At 33.6% G+C, this 22,285-nt stretch overlaps 1 pseudogene; it reads right to left on the bottom strand.

Annotated features, from left to right (window-relative positions):
- Positions 1 to 2,269: 2,269 nt before the first annotated feature.
- Positions 2,270 to 3,898, bottom strand: LOC129083549 (T-complex protein 1 subunit zeta-like; annotated as a pseudogene).
- Between the last annotated feature and the right edge of the window lie 18,387 nt (positions 3,899 to 22,285).

Below are 22,285 nucleotides of genomic sequence, written 5' to 3'. Positions count from 1 at the left end.
TTTTTCTTACATAAAGAAAATTTTAAAACAATATTTTTTGATACACACACACACAGAGACTAAGTTAATTCATTTTCACTAGTAAGAGGGGAAAAAACTAGACTTAGTTTTAAGCTAAAAGCCAAAGCCAACTATAATGACATTGTTGCAGAACCCTGCCTATGCTGTTCTGGAACAGCTGTGGGGTTTGATTGCTGCCAAGAAGCGTGACTCCCAATACAAGAATTTGGTGAAAAAGCAAAAGGGTTGTTTATTTACAAGTTATACAGATTCAGACTAATGGTGGATTTCTGCCATTAAGTCCCACTCTCTTCCAAACACCCCAAAACACATAGTCCTGCTTCCTTTTGCCAACCAAGTCCAGTTTCCGAATATGCCAGTCAGAGGTCCAATATGCCAAGCAGAAGTCCGCGGCTCAGCATTCCCAGTCCCAGTTCAGCATTCCAGACATCACCCACTAATCTGTGCTAGGTTAGGCAGGTTCCCACAATTCCCAGCTCCATCAGCTTTGCCACCGTGATCTCCAGGCAGGTTTCCCAGAGGGGTGCCTCTTTCCTCCTCCAGCTCTTAATCCAAAACGGTGTGGCATCTCCTTACTCCAAACCACCTGGCACCTCCTTACATACCAGACTTCATGGCAGAATCCCCCTACCTCATGGCTCCTTCCACATGGCTGCCACTTACTCCTGACTTCATGGCCAGCAGGGCAGTTTTTCTACACCTTTTCAAACCACATAGCCAATTTTCTTTTGTTAATACATATTCAAAGTGTATACTTTTAAATTCTTTTCTTTTTTTTTAAATTAATTTATTTACTTTTTAAATACATTTGTCTCTGCCTTCCCCCCACCTCTTTCCCTTGCCCCCTCAAATTCTCTTTCAACTCAATTCAACAACAGTTTTAATTTCAGACAGTTAACGTTTATTTATAACTATCCTTTTAGAGACTTTTCTTATAATGCACTATATTTCTCCCTGTATCTATAAGTTTCCATGTGATATCATTCATGTTCTGCTTGAGAATAACTCTTTTATTCCATATTTAGTGATAGTATGCTAATGATAAATGATCTGTTTTTGTTATTCTGAAATTTCTTTAAGCTTCATTTTTGGATGATATTTTTTGGGTATATACAGTTCTGAATTGTCAATTTGTTGGATATAGAATTCCAAATTGAAAATTATATTATTGGGGTGACATTGGTTAATAAAATTACATAGGTTTTAAGTGTACAACTCTATAATGCATCATCTGTACATTGTATTGTGTGTTCACCATCCAGGGTCAATTCTCTTTCTGTTATCATTTATCCTTCCTTTACCCTCTACTACCTTCTCATCTCCCTTGCCCTCCTGTTAATAACCATATTGTTTAATTATTTTCTTTTAACACATTGAGTATATCATTCTTTTGTCCTCTGTTTCTATTGTTTCTGTTGAGAATTCTATTTTCAGTCCTATTGTTGTTTTTTTGACGTGGGTTTTTATTTTCCTCTGACTACTTTTATGATATTTCCCTAGTCTTGGATTTTCAATTGTTTTACTATGTAGTGCCTGAGTATGATTTTCTTCTTGTGATTTTTAAGAACTTGAATATATAGGTGGATGTCGTCTATTAATTTTATCATTTTCTCTGCCTTATCTCTCCAAGCATGACTTCTGTTTCATTCTTTTTCTTATCTGCTAGGATGTGTTACACCTTTTTTAAGACTTCTCATGATATCTTATGTTTCTGTTATGACATTTGCTTTATTTTCCATCCTATTGTCCCTCTGTGTTTGATTTTGGATATTATTTTTCCTGATCTATATTTAATTCTAATTTTCTTTTCATCTCCATTTAACCTTTTATAAACAACTCTGTTATTCTTAACTTCAATTACTATATTTTTCAGTCATCAAATTTTCATTTGTTTCTTTTTTCTTATTTTGCAGGACTCTAGTGATTCTTTTCTTTTTTGTTTTGTTTTTCAATATTTAATAAGGAAGATAACATGCTTTCCTAACATGGATTTTTATATCACTGAAACTAAAGCAAACATCCTGTTCATTGGGTGAAAAGAGCCTGCTTCACTGAGTATAAGAAAAAAAAAGACTGTAATTATAATTTGACTTTAGAATTTGACTGTCAGTGTTCTCTCCTTTCCTCACGTGGGGAAAGAAAATTCCTATAGAGATCATTTGAAGCTTGAACAAAAATACTGTAGTTGTATTTTTAGAATCACTCTGTAGAGTCTTCATGATTTATATGATACAAGGGAAGCTTCAATTCAATCTATTAGAGAAGACGTTCCAGCTCACATGATCTCATCGACCAGAAGAGTGTTGGTGGCAATCACATTGCAAAAGTGAAAAAGCTGTTTCTTTTCACAATAGTTATCCCATATGCCTACTTTTGCTGCTATCATTGGCTCACCTGTGTTCAAGTCCACACCTACAAATGTAGATGATTCCTAATGTTAGTGGTTCCTGAAGATAAAAACCAGATTTCTGAGCAAGAACCTTGGGAATAATGACCAATGTATCAGCAAATGCTTGGACTCGTAGTTGGGCTCCTCACTTTACACTAGGCTCATATTTAATTAGGGCTTGTGCTCTTGCTACTTCTACTGCAACAGTGCCTGGAACTACATGGTGATCATCAATAGCACTTTTAATGGCCCTCAAGCCACCTTTTATTGCATCTTTGATTTGAGTGAGTGTATGTTTATTTAGTCCCTTGACCAATAATGTTTTAGAGCAAGGATTATTACATTTCCCAATAAAGATGACCTTTTCTTCTCTCAGTGTATACACATAGACAAGTCCTGCATGTCCCAAACAATTAGGATTGAGGTCATCAAAGAATTTAGAGCTACCCCACCACAAGCAAATGTCAGCTCTTCCATATTTCTCCTTTTAGTTCTGTACAGAGCTATTATACATGCCTTTTGTGAAAAAATCTGAGGAAAAGAGGTCAATTCTCTGTTGACTAACAACAACAAATCCTTTATCTGAGTCACTACAGACTTTCTTTTTCAGTTCTATTATTTTTTTAAACTCTATCTTCAGTGAGTTTTTTTTTAGCTTACTCTCTCTCTCTCTCTCTCTTTCCCTCCCTCTCTCCTGCACATTGGGAAAAAAAAGTTAAAATTTGTCTTGACCAAGTGAGTGGATTGGTTGGAATGTCATCCCATGCATCAAAAAAGGTTGTGGATTTTATTCCTGGTTGGGGCATGCATGGGAGGCAATGGATTGATGTTTCTCTCTCACTCTTCCTTCTTCTCTCTCTAAAAGCAACAATAAAATATCCTCAGGTGAGGATTTAAAAAATGCTAGAATTCATTGCTGTAAATGTATGCTTCTTCTACTTTGCTTTCCATATCAGGTTGCTGTGCTCCATGTTCCAAAACATTATCTCTGATTGATTGTATTTGTTTCAGATTTATGTTTTATTTCCATGGTCTCAACCATGAAGAGGTCAATACGTTCGTCTTGTTTTGTAATGGCCAAAATAGAGTCAACTACAACCCCTGTTAACACACTCAGCACAAACCTTAGTACACATAGAGATGTTCTGGACACAAATATGAGTGCTTCTCTGTCCATCTCTTTGCTTACTTTGACTTGTTCCAAAAACTGAAGTGTCTCTTCTTTTGCAGATTCACATCCTTCTGCTATTATTCTGAGATGAAGACTTTCAGAAATGTAGAGATCTGTCTGTTTCAGCAATTCTCCAATGGTTGGGACATTGGGGGTAGTACCATCATCAGTTATGCCATCCTGGGCTGTTGCTACTTTGGCTATTTAGGCAGCTATTAGGTGTTGAATTTGCATTTCATGAAGCAGCACATGACCATCTGTAATAAGCTTGATGTCTCCACATCAGAAACGAGCATCTTCATGGTGCCCATGGGCTCCAAGTTGGTCCTCTACATGTCCTGCAGCCCCCGGCCATGCTGATGTTGAACAACATTGTCAGGCCACCTTGGCCTTGGGGTTCAGGATCTTCATGGCCAATATAGCTGAGCCAGCAGAGGAGAAGAAGAGACTCAACAGCTTGTAGAATACCCAAGCCAGCTCAGCATGGCCTGGAGTTGCTATTCAGTTCTTCTTGAAAAGTTGGGCACCTGAAATTCTTAATGAAGTCTTTAATTTCTTGAATATATTCAGTATAGATATTTTACAGTCTATGGCTGAGATCTTTGTTGTCTATATCCACGTAGTTTCTTTATATTTTCTCATTTGTTTCATTATTTAGTCACATAGTTTAATTTCTTTTGATTGGAAATTTTAAATAAAAAACTTATAGGCTTTTGAGATTCTTTATTATCTTTCTCTGGAAATGGCTGAGATTGACCACTGGAAATATCGGATGACTTTGATCCAATAAAAGACTGATGTAAATTGAAACTTAATTTTTATATTTGAGAGGAATGGTTTATTTCTCTTCTCATTTAACCTTACTCCTAGGATTTAGCACTTAAGTTTCCCAGGCAAAGCCTATGGAATGAATAAGGCTTTGTTCAAGTCCTCCCATCTACTTAATGCCATGTGTTCTGTTCAAAATTATTTTCAGTTTATTAACCTGCCAGCCACCTGCTATGCATAGGCAAATGTCTGCTGGAGAAAAACAGTATTAAATCCAGGGTACATGTGTGTGCATCTCGATACTCAAGATCTTTACAGCACAGTTTTTTACTGCTTTGGAAGATGTTTATTACTTGCACATATATACACATATACAATATGTATGTGTGCACGCACACATATATGTGTATATATACACACACATAGATCGATATATGATATAAAGATAGTCTATTTGTTTTTTAAGGAATTATTGTTCTAAACCACCAGCTCTCTAATACAAATTTACAGAAAGTGGAAACTCATTATATTTTGACACATACTAAATATAGCATTTTTTAATATTTAATTTTTTCATAAATGACTGGAGTCAGTTAAGTTCTTGAGCCTCCTTAATAAAGCATAAGTTTACTTCCTTCCATTTCCTCCTCCCTTTTCCCTTGATAGTACCCATAAAGAATATTTGATCAAGATTTTTAAGTTATATATTATATAATTTTGTATATTGATCATAAACATGGTGGGTTTTGATCCTTGGATCAACAGAAGAGCACTCCCTTTGCAGTCTTTGCCTTATTCAGAAATGTTCTCTTTTTTCTGTTATAACTGAGCCTGCCTCCTATAAGCTAATTCTATCTGCTTCTCTTGATCATCCAGGGATTCTTCATGATTCCTGGTTCAGTGAGGATACCATTTTGTATTTTGCGCACAAACCACTGAATAAATATAAATAAATATAATCCTCACCACCTTTGGGTGTGAAGGATGGCTAAAACTTATAATCATCATGAACCAGAGCATTTACAGTGTTTAAGTTAAAGTAGGTTTTTTTGTTTATGTTTTTGTTTCCATCGCTATTTACTCAGAGCATAGAGAAGTTGAAGTGTTCTATTTTAATCAATGCTTTACATATAAAATGCATTTTCGACCAAAGAGTGGGCTCCTTTTAAACATAGAATTATTTTAACACATTGAATGGAAGAATTTATTATTCTGTACTTATGAAATACAAGGGTTTTTTTTTTTTTTATATTGAGTAGTGTGTTATCTGGAATATTTTGTTTTTCATTTGTTGTAATAATATACTCCAATTTTTTCAATCACTTAGACTATGTATTTCCACATAAATATTATTTATATGTAAAGTTTGATAAATGCTTTAGGGAGGGGCTATAACAACGTATTAAAATATTAATGAAGCAATTCTGAGATTTACAAATGCTTACCAGCAAATATATAGATTTATTGATAGCACAATGTGTTACTAACTTTTTGCACACTTAAAACAAAAAATAATATCTTCTGAGTTTTCTATAAAATTTTGGTCATTTTAGTTATGACATTATCTTCTAAACACAACTTGAATTAGCTAAGATTTTAAAAACAAGATGACAAAAACCTCAAAGGAAATAAGAAGTAAGACTCTCACAAGGAGAATTCCAACTTTTCCTGGAAGAGAACAGTGTATATGTAATGAATACAAGTTATAAAAACAATTTTTAAATCAATTTGCGTGTTGCTACAGGAAAAAAGCTAGATATGTATACTCATATACAAAGTAATGTCTTGGCTCTTGTTATTATTGCAGATGTGTTTTCATTTAGAAGAAGACATGTTTTAATGAGATTTGTTTATTTGCAGGTAAATAGGTAACTGTTCATCATAACACTTTGACTGCATTCCAGAATATGGACATTTTGGTCTTTGATATTGTTTTTTGTATAGGTGATTACAAGCATACATTTTTTGAAAACATCTTATCATTTACATATCATTCATTATTTTATGTATTTATGTAATACATTTTTGTAATTTCTAACTATGCTTTTGCAATAATTATTTTTCAATAAATCAGACAGTTATTGTGACACTGTATTTGCAAAGGTTGGCAGTTTAGAGGGGTATCTTTCAAGTTACTTGAATAGTCAATCATGTACATATGAAATGTCAGCTTTATTACTTTGCCTCTTATAATTACATAATTTATTAGAAGGCACATCGATATACCTTTTTAACTAAAATACACCAAACATTCTATGAAGAAACATTTAATACAGTAGTAATTTTTCTTCTATTTTTTTAAATTAAAGAAATAATTTACTACACAAAATCAATATTGCTGAATTGCTATTATATCTTCTAGGCTATAAAAATGGAAGCAGTTGATATTAAATGTATTACATTGATATATACTTATATTAGTGCTGTATATGACATATTATTATTGTAAAGTATTTCCAAATATATTTTCTGAAAGAATAAGGGCAAGTATAGCCATGACTGTAGTCCATTCCCAGGCTTCAGAGAGCCTGAGAACACAGGTCTTTGGACATATACTCACCAGCAGACAGACTTGACAATACCACTGCTGACGATGTGATGGGCTGACCTTAAAGAATTAATTGGAAGTTACACAACATTAAAGATGTGTCAACTACTTTAATAGGTATTGTGAGAGAGAAAAGCATCTATTAGCCCTTCAGCCCTAATGACTGTGTGGGTCAGTTAATGAGACGTAAACCCAGCAGCCAATTAAAAGAGGCAAAAGTGATAGTACTGACAGAAAGAGGAAACATTATTTTTCCTTATCTTATTCAATTCTCCAACTATGTAGCATAAATATAGATTATTTTTCCAAATGTTCTTTAAAATTGTGCTAAAAATAAATTTTCTAGTTTTCAGTAGTTACTAATTTCACTAATGGCATATGTTTTTTTTTTCATAATTTCATGTTTAATGCTTTTTTTTTTTTAAAACAAATGATTATTTTAATGACTATTCTATTTAAATGTAAGCTACCAGAAGCTAAAAAATGTCAGATTGCTATGTCTACTTTTAGGCTGGAGAATTTAGGAGGAAATACATGAAATTATATATATAATTTCAGAAAATAAAAGCATATTTATTATCTGAATTTTAAGTTGGGGAGAATATTCACTCAGCACCTTCAGTACTTCCTGTAATTATCTGTTTAAGTATTAATAGAGGTTTTTAGGCTGCTAGCTTTTTTATATAACATTCAGAACAACCCTTGAAACATCATTGTAATATCCAGATGTCTATGTGCTTTTTCAGACATGTAAGGATCTCATTAAACTTATTAAACTTCATACAAAAATGTTAATTTTTTTTTACCATGAAAACTATTCATATTGTCAGTCCGTTAAACCCTAACAATAATTTCAGCAGGTACAGAACTCCAGCTATAGCTCACTTTATTCAATTGTATTTCTCCATGATTTGAACTTACTTTTAAAATTTCTTTTAACTCTTCAAAATCTTTGATTCAGTAGAACTGAAACTTTTCATGGTAACCTAATACACTAACTTAAGTGTGCTAAAGGCAAGATGCATAGAGACCTTGCTTCTCTCCAGCAGCTGTGGGCACTGCTGTAGAATGGACCTGCTTCTTCTGTGTCCTGGCTGCAGTGGCAAGTTTGAGGGGTTTTTTTTGAGGCCAGCGCTGCAAGGCCCTGGGCTCTGCTTCTGCTTAGACAGTTGTGCCAGCAAAAGAAAAGTCTCAGTGCCACTACAGTCATTTCTACTCCCACAACCACACAGTGCCTGAGAAAACTGGAGCAGGCACAACTTAGAGAGCCTTGGTAGGTCTACTTGTCTTAACATTTCTAAGTCATTATTTGAATAGATATGGCTGCTGTACTTTATTGATTGTTCTTCACACATGCTATCTATCATGAGAACTGGGACTCAAATTTTGCTAGCAAGCACACTGTTAGATTAAAAATAATGCATGGAGACTGACTGTAAAATTCTTTCTTGGTTTAGCAGGTACTCCAATTTAAAGCATGCAGTTTGTTTTTAATTCACAGTATACATATAGATAAGTTGGAAATGTAATCAGATGCACCGGCTTTACCTATGCATTTTAGGTAATTATAAGAAATGTGTGAGCATCCACATGATAGGATGGATTAAAGGAAGAGAGACATACAGAAAACTATTCTGTTTTATATCACAGGCTTTTCTATATCTTTGTGGCATTCTGAGACTAGTGGAAAAAACATTTTGAGTCTAGTAGTGCCTAAAGTATATTATATATAAATGCATGACAAAAGAAATTCTGGTTGATCAGCAGATCATGCCGGTTTCAAACAATGGAAGCATGAATGCAGCTATTATTTTGCCTGGTTGGTTCATGTGTATTTCTATAATTTTTTTCCCTAACTATCAGATCTTTGGAATCTAGTAAAAGCATAATCAGAAATTATATTTTTATGAGGTGGCTAGTTTAGACTCTGGGCAGCAGCATAAACAGACATAATTCTTTGATTACATAGGATCTATAAACACATTATAAAAATACAATCAGTTGGCAAACAGGATAAACTAGAGTGAATAAAGATTCTTTTTAAAGCCTTTAATCTAGAATAGATAAAGATTTTTTTAAAAAAATTTTTCTGTGTGGATGTGTTTGTGTGAGCTAGAAGTAAATCAATATGTGGAATCTTTGGATCTACAGTACAATAATGTATTTACAGTTGCGACACTCCATACCTACATTCTCACAGCCTTAATGGTTTAGATTGGAGAGGAGAGAAGAAAGATAATACCTAGCCAATCAATTGGTATCCTTAGGGTAATCCTCATCAAAATTATTACTATTTTTTTCTGAAAATTAGACTCAAGTCCTTAGGAATATCTGAGATGTTTCTATGTAAGACCACCTATTATGATCTTGGGGTTTGCTTTATCTTTTTAATTAGTGAGGATTCATCTTTATGATAAATATAAGAAGAGTATTTTGGTGAAGGCAGTCAACATCTGAAGCATTAACTTTTTCATGAAACAAGCAAACATTTGAATTCTTTCCATGCCATGTGTCTGCTTCCTATTTTTATGGCAGTTTTTTAAAAGAGTTTTTTTAACTGCTGTTTTTCTTCTTTTATATCCTGGAGGGAAAGAGAAAACAAGCTTGTATTTTTCTTTCAGTTTGGAAAGAGAAAAGTATTCCCCCCTAACAAATATATTGACAGTCAAGAGGTCCACAGAAGATCAGTAAGCCAGAGCTGTGAAAGACATAAATAAGGCATTTTTTGGCCCAAGGGATGTAAGCAGATATATGCAGTATGTGCTCCATGCTCAGTTTTAGTTTCCTGGGGGTGACATTTCTTAAAGTGACTGACAGAATTTTTTTCATTTGTTCTTTTATCAGTTAGTGGTATGTATACACGTGGCTTCCTCCACTGTATTCAGTCTCATTGTGAAAACAACAGTAATGATATGATTATCTGGGGGAATTATTAACAAGAAAAAGGAAATTACAAGAATTGCTTGATGAATTGTCTCTCTCTTTTTAAAAAGAATATGTTCTCACAAATTAACAGCCATTAAAGATGTGCATACATGGTGACCTGTATTTACTTGAGGTTTATTTAATAAAAACTAATAAATAATCAAAAACCCAGAAAGGGCAAAGTAATTCAAGGACAACTTAAAATAATCTTTGTTATTTCTAACTGCTTATTATCACTCATATTTTATCAATATGATTATTACAATTTTTTTCTGAAATATTTGGAAATGAGGCATTATTAGTGGAAAATGAGGGTAAAGAAACTTCTATGACTCACTTTTAAAACAGTCTGGTACACAGAGGAAAAAAATGTTCTTAATGAGATTTTATACTGAGCAATAAGAAAAAATGTTGACTCTTAGAAGAAATGTAATCAACAAATGAATGAGTTTATTCAGAATAATAACCAAAAAAAAGACCTGTTTACTTTAAAAACAACTAACATTATTTGTAGAATTTTCATTTATGATTTTATATCTATATCTATGTCATGACTTGGTAAAAATATTACTGATTAGAAAAAATCTGAATGAATGTTTAGATTTTATCTTAGAGAAAAGTTAAGCGAAAATGACATTTTGTTTTTTAAACTGAACTGTAGTAAAAGTCAGATAAAAAGAGAATTAAGGTCAGATTTATGGTCATTTCCCCACTAACATTACAGTATCTGCAGATGATACCTGCCTATGTATGAATTTACATCTTTGCAAACACTTAAAAACGTACTAAATCTGTATACTTATGACATTTAAATGACATCAGAAATAAAATGCAATGCCAACTTTCCTCCTAAAAGATCAGAAGACTGATAACTTTTTGAGAAAACTATAAAAAGTGAGGAAAAATAAAAGACTCATATTTTATAACACAAAACAAAAAGTACTTTTTCTAATAAAACCTGCGACATAGAAAAATTAAACTATAGGGGAAAATTGAAGTCAGTACCATAAAAAGGAGGTGTATAAATGTGTAAACTAAGAATTTGGAGTACTTTATGTTTTTAAACCTATTATGTTTAGATTTATTTGTTTTTTATTATTTTGATTTTTACTCATTTTTCTCTCTTTACATTACAGCAGCTTAACTGTACTTGAACAATAAAAAATAGTTTTACAAAGTATCTTTAATAGGTGCATACAATTTCATTCAAAATAAACCATAGTTTACTGCTATTTAAAACATTTCCCAATGTTTCATTGATTTTGTCTAGCTGTCCACTTCATCTACTCCTCATATATCATCAGAGACCGTGTTGTTTGTAGCCAGTGATGAAATTCAGTAGCTAAAAGTTTTTATTGATAGATTCAGAGCTTTCTTTTGAGAATAGAAGTGGAGAGGAAGAGAAAAATACAACGAGAAATAGACAAGGAAGAGAGGGGGAGCTGTCACTAGAGTAGCATCATCTTATACCGCAGTAGTTGATGCAGTGGCAGAGGAGTTTAAAGAGAAGGCTGACTTGTATAACAACTTCATTCTATTTGCTTTGGGCACATCATCTCACTAAATCTTCTCAACAATCTAAGGATATAGGCACAGGAGTTACCTACCATTTGTGGCTGAAGAAGCTAAAACTCAGAGTCTTTGGAACAAAGATTACCTGAGACCAAAGCTTGCACTTTAAGTTATTCTAGCAAGTTACCCCCCTAAGCCTGTATTCCAGGAACAGCAGAAACTAGTGTGAAAGTTAGTGGGTCCTGCCCAAGTTTCCATTTGGGGCAGCTGGTTTATGTTGACATCATAAATCCTGGGATGGAAGTAATTTTGAAAGGTCACCTAATCCATTCACCCTGCCTTAAACTTTCCTGACAGATGAGGAGCAACCTTAATTCTCTACCCCTTCAAAAGAAAGTACAGCTTCCTTCTGTCCCTTATTCCTGGATTTAACAACCCCTAGTGCAGGAAATCTCATCTTTTTTTTTTTTCTTTATAACATAAATCCTACTCAATGCTGTTTAAGCTTGTTGCTTTTTGCTCTGCTTTTTTGAGAACACATAGTGATGTCTGTATAACAGAATTTCCTATACTTAAAAGATGGATACTGAAAATGTCTCTTTAAATTCTATAAGTCATGTGATTTTAATTTATATTAAAAATACTTATTTTTCAACCTTTGTTGTATTTTATTTTTCTTCTTGATGTTGAGTTCATTTCCTTTTTTTTTTTTTTTATTAATGGGTTCAAATTAGAGAGTTCTAGAAAGGGTTTGACTTGGTTTTGCCTGCTTTTCTAGGAGACTTAGGTTTAAATCCCTTTTTAAAAATTCCACAGCTGCCCTGTGGTCTTCATTGACAATATCAAAACATTGTAAGCATCTTCTTTTTTGTGATTCTCATTTGATCACTTGCTTTCTTTTGTAGATTTTCAAAGACATAATCAAATGTGAGTATACAAAGAGCCACTGCTTGTGGTGCATAAGGAAGTTCTCCAATGCACATTCCCTTCTAGCTGGATATTTAGAGGCTAACAATGCCTTTTGAAAGCCTGCTTACCATTCCATTTTTTATCTCCGGCTCTCTCTGTAGTGCCATTTGATTCACATTGTGCAGCTAATAGAGCTTCATCTCTATTCAATGTTTCCATCTTAAGTTTAAATGGGATTAATGCAGTGAAAAGTTCTTTTTAAATGATTAGGTTAATAATCTGGAAATTATGGCTTTCCAAATAAGTCACCCCAAAGCTCTTTATTTCATTTTTAGGACTACTTTTTGTCTTGTCTTCACATTTTCAAATACCTAATATAATGTTCTCATCATTAATAGTTCTAAATATGATTTATCTTCTTTGTGCTTTATGTTGAAAACAGTGGAGACCATCTCAATTGATTCAACAGCTGTGGATCTTTCTAGAGGTCACATTGCAAATGGATATTTGTCATCAATCATGGTTTTAATTAAAACTCAGGTTATAGCTGAGTAAACTTTCTTCTCTGCAGTTAATTTTTCAAACATTTTTATCTTTGTATTTTCTCTTCTCAAAATATATTAAAATAATAATATGGTTTATTATATATTTTGTATTTTACATTTCCTGGTACTACTTAGTATTAATATTTCAGAAAATACAAATTTAAGGATTAAAATTTGATCCCCTATAGCAAGAGAGGAAGTTGATTACATGTACAGTATCACTGTAGTATGCAAAATCCTGAGCATTTACATACAAGTTTGCTTCCTAATTCTTTATCTAAAAATAAGCTATAACTATCTTTGCCTTTCTACTATTTCTTGTTTAAAAAAAAACTGCCATTTACCCATTTGAAAATACAAATAAACCTAATTCTGTATAGACACATAAAAAGCAATGAAATTTTTAAAAAAAGTATTTATGATAATAAAAAGTAGCTTATGGAAAATTGACTGAGGGTAGTATTTTTAGCCTACAAAATATGAAAAAGTATACTATAAATCCATGCCATAAAAGAAACTTAAATGATCTGTCATACCCACTTAAGAGACTACCATATAACTTCAGAAAACTGGAATGATCAACACATAGTCTTTAAGCACCTCAGAGATATTGCAGATTTGGTTCCAGACTGTAATGACCAAAGGAATATTGCAATAAAGCAAGTTACATGAATATTTTTGGTTTCCCAGTGCATATTAAAATTATGTTTATACTATACCTGGTCCATTAAATGTGGAACAGCATTATGTATAAAAAACAATAAACCAACCTTAACTCATATTATATTTCTATTTTTAAAATATTTTATTTACTCCTGAGGGGATGGGAAGGAGAAAGGGAGGGAGAAAAACACCAATGTGCAGTTGCCTCTCTCTCATCCCCTACTGGGGACCTGGCCCAGAACACAGGCATTTGCCCTAGACTGGGAATTGAACCAGCAACCCTTTGGTTCACAGGCCAGCACTCAATACACTGAGCCACACCAGCTAGGACTCATATTTTATTCTTAAAAAAGAAATGTCAACAATCATCTTAGCCTTCAGTGAGCTATAATCTTTTTGCTGGCAGAAGGTCTTGCCTCAAAGTTGACAGCTGCTGACTGATCAGGGTGGTGGTTGCTGAAGGCTGGGGTGGCTGCAGTAATTTCTTAAAATAAGGCAGCAATGAAATTTGCCACATTGACTGACTATTCCTTACACAAATGATTTCTCTGTAGCATGCAGCAATGTTCGGTAGCATTTTTCTCAGAACTTCTTTCAAAATGGAAGTCAATTTTCTCAAAACCTGCTGCTTTTTTATCAACTAAGGTTAAGTAATATTCTAAATTCTTTATTATCATTACAGTAATCTTCACAGCAATTTTTCCAGGAGTAGATTCCATCTCAAGAAACCAATTTATTTGCTTATCCATTAGAAGTAATTGCTCATTTATTAAAGTTTATTATGAGACTGGAACAATTGAGTTACCATCTTCAGGTTCCATGTATAATTCTAGTTCTCTTACAATTTTCACCACATCTGCAGTTCTGTTACTTCCTCCACTGACGTCTTGAACCACTCAAAGTCATCCATGAGGGCGGAATCAATTTCTTCCAAACTGCTGTTGATGTTGATATTTTGACCCCCTCCCATGAATCACAAATGTTTTCTATGACATCTAGAATGGGGAATCCTTTCCAGAAGATTTTCAATTTACTTTGCCCAAATCAATCAGAGGAATCACTATCTATGGCAGCTATAGCCTTATGAAATGTATTTTTTACATAAGACTTTTAGTTCAAAATAATTTCTTGATCTGTGGACTGCAGAATAGATGTTGCATTAGCATACATGAAAACAATATTAATCTTTTACATATTCATCATGATTGGTGCTTTACCAGGTGCATTGTCAACAAGAAGTAATATTTTGAAAGAAATCCTTTTTCCCTGAGCAATAGTTTTCAAAAGCAGGCTTCAAATATTCAATAAACCATCTTGTAAACAGACGTGGCATCAGCCAGGCTTTGTTGTTTCATTAACAGAGCATAGGAATAGTAGATTTAGCTTAATTCTTAAGGGCCCTAGAATTTTGGACATAGTAATTGAGAACTGGCTTCAAATTATAGTCATCAGCTGCATTAAACCTTAAGAAGAAAGTCAGACTGTCCCTTGAAGTTTTGATGCCTGGCATTTACTTCTCTTCTGTACCTGTGAAAGTTCTAGATAGCATCATCTTCCAATATAAAGAGTTTTGTCTGCATTGAAAATTTGTTGTTTAGTGTAGCCACCTTTATGAATTATCTCAGCTAGATCTTCTGTATAACTTGTAGCTTCTACATCAGCACTTAATGCCTCACCTTGCGCTTTTATGTTATGGAGGTGGCTTCTTTCCTTAAATCTCATGAACTAACTTTTGTTAGGTGTAAGCTTTTCATCTGTTAGCTTCTTAACCTCTCTCAGCCTTCAGAGAATTAGAAAATTAGAGTCTTACTCTGGATTAGGTTTTGGCTAAAGGGAGTGTTATGGCTGGTTTGATTTTTAATCCAGACCACTAAAACTTTCTCCATATTAGCAATAAGACTATTTTATATTCTTGTCATTTGTGTGTTCAGTGGAGTAACACTTTAAATTTTCTATCTTGCCTTTCAAGATGCTTTCTTCATTATCATTTCTAGCTTTTTATTTGAATGAGAGATGTGCAACTCTTCCTTTTACTTGAGCACTTAGAGGCCATTGTGGGGTTAAGTAGACTAATTTCAATATTTTTGTGTCATAAGGAGCGATGTCTTGTGGGGAGAGCCGCGGTGGAGCAAGGGTCTCCTGGATCTGAGGGTTACTGTCTGGAGCCAGTTGATGGGGGAGTGGGGCTCTGAATCCCACAGAGCCCATCCTGGAGTTGTCACGGATGGGGGAATAAATACGAGTCATCGCAAATACTTCTCTGTTTGCCAGGAGAGGAGGCATGGCTTTTCTCTCGTGTGGAGAAGGCCCAGAACCCCCGTGTCCAAAAGTCTTTTATTGAGAACCATATGCATGGGGGTATACAGCAGAGTTCATCAATCAATGTCAAAAGGCTATGTTTACAGAAAACAAACAGAGATCATAGATAACAATTGAAGGAACACCAGCGATCTGCCTCAGGTCAGAGTCTATGAATAGCATAAATCTCCTTCCCAGTATGAGACAGTTATCATCGCTTTGAAGGAAGAACAAAGAATGCTTCCAGGAACTTACTTTTAGGCCTGATTGTCCCCAGGAACCGCCAGATTCAGCTTAGGGCTGTACCAGCCTTTGGTATTGTTTCAAGCCTGAGCCAGGCAGGTGGGGCAGAGCCACCAAGAGATAAGGAGGCTTCTTTCAGATAGGATGAGGACTCTGGCCTTGTCCAAGCTGAGCTGAGGGGTGCGGGCCTTTTTGCCCTTTCTCTGTGTCCCCCAAGTCCTTGTCTGCTGCCCATACTGGCCGATGTCTGGCTTAGGTTGTCCCTCCTCTTGAGAGAACTTACTCGTCATCAACAACTGACCATCACAGGGCCATGCAGGGTGATGTGAGGGAGTCAGGGCTGTGGCCCTGTCAGGGGACAGGTTTTGTCTCCTCAGTGGCCTGTTTTCCCAAGGCCTCTTTGATTATTTCCAGCCTTGGGGCCCACTCTCCTATTGGCAGGGGCAGGGTTACAGTCCCTAAAACCAGACATGGTGTTTCCAAACATTTTTGTGTCTGAGGAAATAGGGAGGCCTGAGTAGAGAGGCAGAGATAGGGGACCACCCATTCAGTGAAGCAATCAGAACACACACAACATTTATTAAGTATGCTGACTTAAATGGGTACAGTTCATGGCCCCTCCAAATTATAATGGTAGCACTAAAAATCACAGCTTAACATAATACATGTTAATGAGGAAGACATTTGAAATATTGCAAGAATTACCAAAATGTGGCACAGAGACACCAAGTGAGCAAACACTGTTTTAAAAAATGGTACCAATAGACTTGCTGGTGCCTTCATTTTGTGAAAAGCACAGTATCTGCAAAGTACAATAAAGTGAACCACAATCAAACAATGTATGCTTGCATACATTTAGACTAGATTAAGTCTACAAATATGTGGAATTTAAAAGCACATTTTGTTAAATATTGGAGAAGTAGTAACAATCTGAGATATATATCAGAAAGTTTAAACAATTTAAAAACACTAAGATGTGCGTAGTCTAAAAATTTTAAATATTTTATAAAGGTATAATAAATCCATTTTGATGACTCAACTTCTTAATCTTCAATTGCATGTAAATACATATTTTGAATTGCATATGTCTGGTTCATTGTCTTATTCTATTTGGGGTGCTAAAGCAAAATAGCACAGACTGAATAATTTATAAAGAACACAAATTTATTTCTTACAGTTTTGGAGGCTAGAAGTAGAAGTTCAGGGTTCCAGGGTGGCCAGGTTCTCGTGAAAGCGCCCTTTAGGGCTGCAGAATGCTAACTTTATGCTGACACTGTAGAAAGGGCATGGGGCCTCTCCTGTGCCTCTTTTATAAAGGCATTAATCTTATTTTTAGGGTTCTACCCTCAAGAATGAATCACCTCCCATAGGTCCCATCTCCTAATACCATCTTCTTGGAAGGTTCTCCACATACGAATTTTGGGAGTAAAAAAAAATCCAGACTATAGCATTCATTATTTTAAATTACAATTATGAGTTCAAAGACAAAACTGCAATTGAACAAAACATAGTTTATGGAAAGTTTTATAGTTCCAAAGAAAGTTAAGAGCTTCAGCTTTAGCAATAACACATTAAATTGTTTAAAAATATATATAAAACTACCTTATATCTCTTTTATCAAACTTTTGCTGCAGCTTTAAATCAACAAGCAGTTTTATTTTTTCAGTTCAGTGATAGTTCACCTATTTTATATATCATGCCATAAAGTAAGACTATTTAAAGAATGAAAAGTGTTTAAGTATTATAAAATATTCTTTAATTTATACCCTAATAATAGATCTTTATAGGACAGTTTCACAGTTTGGGATTTACACAGTAGATATACTTTAAATCTATTAGTGACTAGAATTTATTCTGATGAAATATTTGAATTAGATTAGCCAATTCAGAGAAGTCAATCATTTTGCTTGTCAATGATTTCCTTAAAAACATTTAAAATAGCAACATTCTTTTGAATTGACACAACAAATCCAGCATATTTTTTTCTCTTATTTGATGGAACTCAGGCTATATGGTGTTTATATGACGAAAGTCTGTAAGAATTTCCTTCACTTGTACTGCATTACCTGTAAATGCAGAAAGAACTTTGTATTTCCAAATATTTTAATTAATCTTAACAGGTTCAGTTTCTCAAACAATTTTTATATCTAATTACTTTTGCCTTTCTCAATAAATTATTAAAATAACTATTTCTCTTTTTAAGATTTGTCAAATAAAAGTTCATTATGTTTCAATTATCTTTAGGTCAAATTTATTAATATTGGCTAATGACAATAGAAGATAAATTGTAAATTGAACGGCATCGAGTCACCTCAGTAATCAAAGTCTAGATGATGAAACATTTTACTATAGATCTTGTGACACCTACATAAAAACCCTTATAAAGGGAAATAGTTATACCACAAGGAGTCAGTACTGATGGATGAGTGCATTGGTAGAGCAAAATAAATGCGAGATCAACAAGATCCATTTCCAAATTAAACCTTTCATTTTACCCATATGAGACCTAGCTGTTGCCATATCAGGTAAAGGTTCACACAAGGAGAAAAATGTGATTATGACATTTCTCAATGAATCAAAATAACACAAATATTACATTCACTGCATATCACCTTGCACAATTCAGTAACTAGCATAGGGAGAATTAATTCTCATATATTTTTATACATGAGAAATAGAAAATATAATGAAAGATTTACTGCAAAAAAGACAAAATAGCGAATTTTTCTCAACAATTGATAAAAATGTTGCTATTCTTAATTTGTTTAGGAAATTATTTTTTTTAAGGTAAGAAGCAAGCAAAAGAGAGAAGTAATTTACTAATTCTATTCTACAGTATAGGAAGTTAACATCAGGAGGACAGAACAGAAAGTTCTCTATGCATTGTGTCTTATTTTCTGTTTATAAATGAAGGTAATTGATATTCTAGAGTTTAGCTTTACTTTTCAATTGACAGCATAGGTTCTGAAATACTTATGGAGATCCAAACCATTTTGATTTGGGACGAAAGGGAATAGGTGAACTTTTAAGGTAGATGTTACTAATTTTACTTATGCCTAGAATGAACCTGTATGACATGTTTTAGAAGTATCTTGGTCTCAGAACTGAAGTAAATTCAAGTTTTCTTGAAATTTAGACTCTCACTACCCTATATCAATCATTTGTATTATAACTTGATATTTATACTGAACATAGATTTCTGTTTCCATGAATATAGAAAAAATATAAAACAAGCAAGAGGATTTCAGTGGAATGTAAATCAATACTTTGGCAAAAATATAACCTGTTAACTTTGCTTTATTCCTATCCAAACCCCAGGCTAATAGTACTTCAATATTTCAAACATTAAGTAAATCTTCTATAACAAAACCATACTTTTGAAACCAAACATATGTCTAGCTATGATTTGTTATTCCCACATAAATGCAGAACATAAACTACTTCCCATTGCTATGGCTTTACCGCAAGCTTTTTCTAGTTTGTGAATATAAAATATGAAACAGGCTATCCTCATAAAAGAGGAAACCAACTAAACAAAGTCTTTGTGGCTTGGAAACTTCACCTTTCCAATCCCACAACCACATACAAGGAGGCCATTTTTTTTTTTTTAATCACAAAGGATATCTCAAATCAATGCTTTTTTCCCCTGTCATTTGTTCTTTTTACCTGAGAGAATAGGAGTAATATTTACTTGCAATGAGTGAGCATTTAAACATTTTTCCTATTATTTAGATTTGCTTAGATTATATTAAAAAGTGAATACATTTTGCAAATGCTTGGAGATCCCAAATTGTTACTTAAATTTTATTTAAAACAAGTCCTGTTTTATATCATCTCTTTGATTTAATAAGACTTATTAATAAATACTGAGAGAATAGTTTGCCAATATGAACAACTTATTTAACATTCTAAATCTAATGTAATTGAAACCTCTCAATCACCATAGCACTAATAAAAATAATAAAAAATAATAGTTTTCTAACTTTGTTATGATTCTGTTATACAGTAAAAATTTGATCAGAATACATACCCTCTAAATTTTCATGTTTCTGATGGTACTGATCCTCTGCTAGACTATGTTAAGTGTGGCAACCTGGCTTTCTTTCTAAAATGTCAGTGTCCTGGGAGACAATCTCTATGGGCTCAGGAGACTCTGAACAAGTCGTTTTATTCCCATATACCCACTCTATGGAAAATAGTATAACCTTCCCTTAAAAAATATCTAACTTTTAGACAGAAACCAACTTGCCCACATAATATTGTTTGTATAGCAACCAAACATTTTAATCAGATATATTTAATACATGAAAAAGTCTTGAGATACTCTGATTAAGCAAAGAAGTGGGAATGTATGGGCAGCATCCATCTAATTTCTACACAATCCATTATATAGAGCAGATTGACTTAGTCAGATGTGTTCTATCTATGTATTTTTCATTAACATTCTGCATGTGAGACACAGAAATACTAACAAAGACATTTAATGCCTTCCAACTATGTGTGGGACACACTAGAGAAGCTTTTTCTCTTGCTAAGTTTAGGAGTTTCACTAGGTGGATGGAGGATTTTCTATTTTTCATTGTTGTGATGGGAATTTCCACTTCAGTGTATTATTTAGGAGAAAGCAACTTAATTTTCTATAAAGAATATCTTTAAATTTGAAACTTCCAACATAGAAAAAGAAAAAAGGAAAAACACATAAAAAATCTTGGAATCATTCTTAGAAATACCATAATGTAAAAATCAATGAAATTAATTGATAACCATTTTTATACATTTCAAATGGTTATGTGAATTTTTGTCACTTTCTAATATAAATTATATACAATATATTATTTTTACTTGCGTGCCTCTGTATGTCAACATAATTGTAAGTATCAAGGAAGTCTTGGTGATACTTTACCTGCGTCACTTTATTTTGGTGGCTGTGCTTTGTTCTCAAACCTCTTCTCTGCAGGAGACAAGGAGGTTAACACAAGTACCAAGCTGGACATCGCATCAGCAGACTGATTACTGTCTTTTCTCTGAAGCATTAAGACACTGTTTGCTTGATTGGCAAAGTAGGGCAGTGTCACCCTGTCCATACTTGCTGTTCATTTCTTTCCCCGTTTTATGTGATTAAGTTCCATTATGAGGATTTTCAGGTCACCCACAGTTAAATGTTATTCCAGCTGATGGGCACTTTGATCAGCTTGTCTCGCAACTTTTCTTTGAAAATTGTATGTTCCCTTTCAAAAGATTTCTCAGGAAAAAAATGGTTTTAAATTAAGTTATCAAAGAAAAAAATAATGCACAGAGGCCAATTAATACACTCACTGACATGGCTTGTGCTCCCTCTTCTTTCTTTCATCCTGACCCATACAGTTAATTTAGAGGACAAGTATTTAATATGTGACTAAGGGGAAAAAAGAGAAATCCACCAATCTAAGACTAAGCCTACCCTAGCCCTAGAAATTATTTTTACATGATTCAATGGAATGAGAAAAACCCACAAGTCGCTGTACTATTGTTATTGTTGAAACGTGTGAACTGTATTTTGTAATCTGTTAACTGATCCAAGATGTGCATTTAGCATTTATTTAGCTGTGAAAATAATGCACAGGGACCACAAAACAAAGATTACCTACTATGTTCAAGTAAGGATATTTTGAAGAGAAAAGTTTCATAAGGTTTGATGTACAGATGTATTTCACTTATATTACAGGTTTACATTATTAAACGGTGTTTATATTTTTAAAAAATTTAATTTAAAACATGTTTGATAATGAAGTGGGCCATTCACTCTACAAAGGTAGACACTTCACTTTTATTCTTTCAATAACCAACCATGTTAAAATACTGTCATTTTACTGATAATAATTTTTATTATATAGAGAGATTTTATTTTTCCCTGATTTTTACAAATATCTGAAATTATTTATTTCTCTTAGAGGTGTGTGCATGCATAATGGTCCTCATAGTTATAATTATATGCTTTCTTACCTTTTACTTTTTTAATATATCAAAGTGTACAGTGTTACACTTTAAATAATAGCTCAAGTTATCAAACACCCCAAAGACACTGATATTCTTTCAATGAGTTGAAGATATAGTCCCCAGTTAAAACACAGGTATAATGAATGCTACTCCTGCATAGCGGAAAAGCATTTTATGTATCAGGGTCTCCAGGGCTTTGCAGGTCTTGAGATTGTAATGCAGCAATTAAAGCAAGGTTTGTACTAGCATTCTCATTATCTGAACAGAACTCCATCTTTTGAACTTGACAGAAAATGTTTAATTCTAGACATTTAAGT

The sequence above is a fragment of the Pteronotus mesoamericanus genome, unplaced genomic scaffold, assembly GCF_021234165.1.
Source record: "Pteronotus mesoamericanus isolate MK-2021 breed Mesoamerican mustached bat unplaced genomic scaffold, CSHL_Meso_final scaffold_167, whole genome shotgun sequence".
Classification (NCBI taxonomy): Eukaryota; Metazoa; Chordata; class Mammalia; order Chiroptera; family Mormoopidae; genus Pteronotus; species Pteronotus mesoamericanus.
This window is presented reverse-complemented; position numbering and strand designations above follow the sequence as displayed.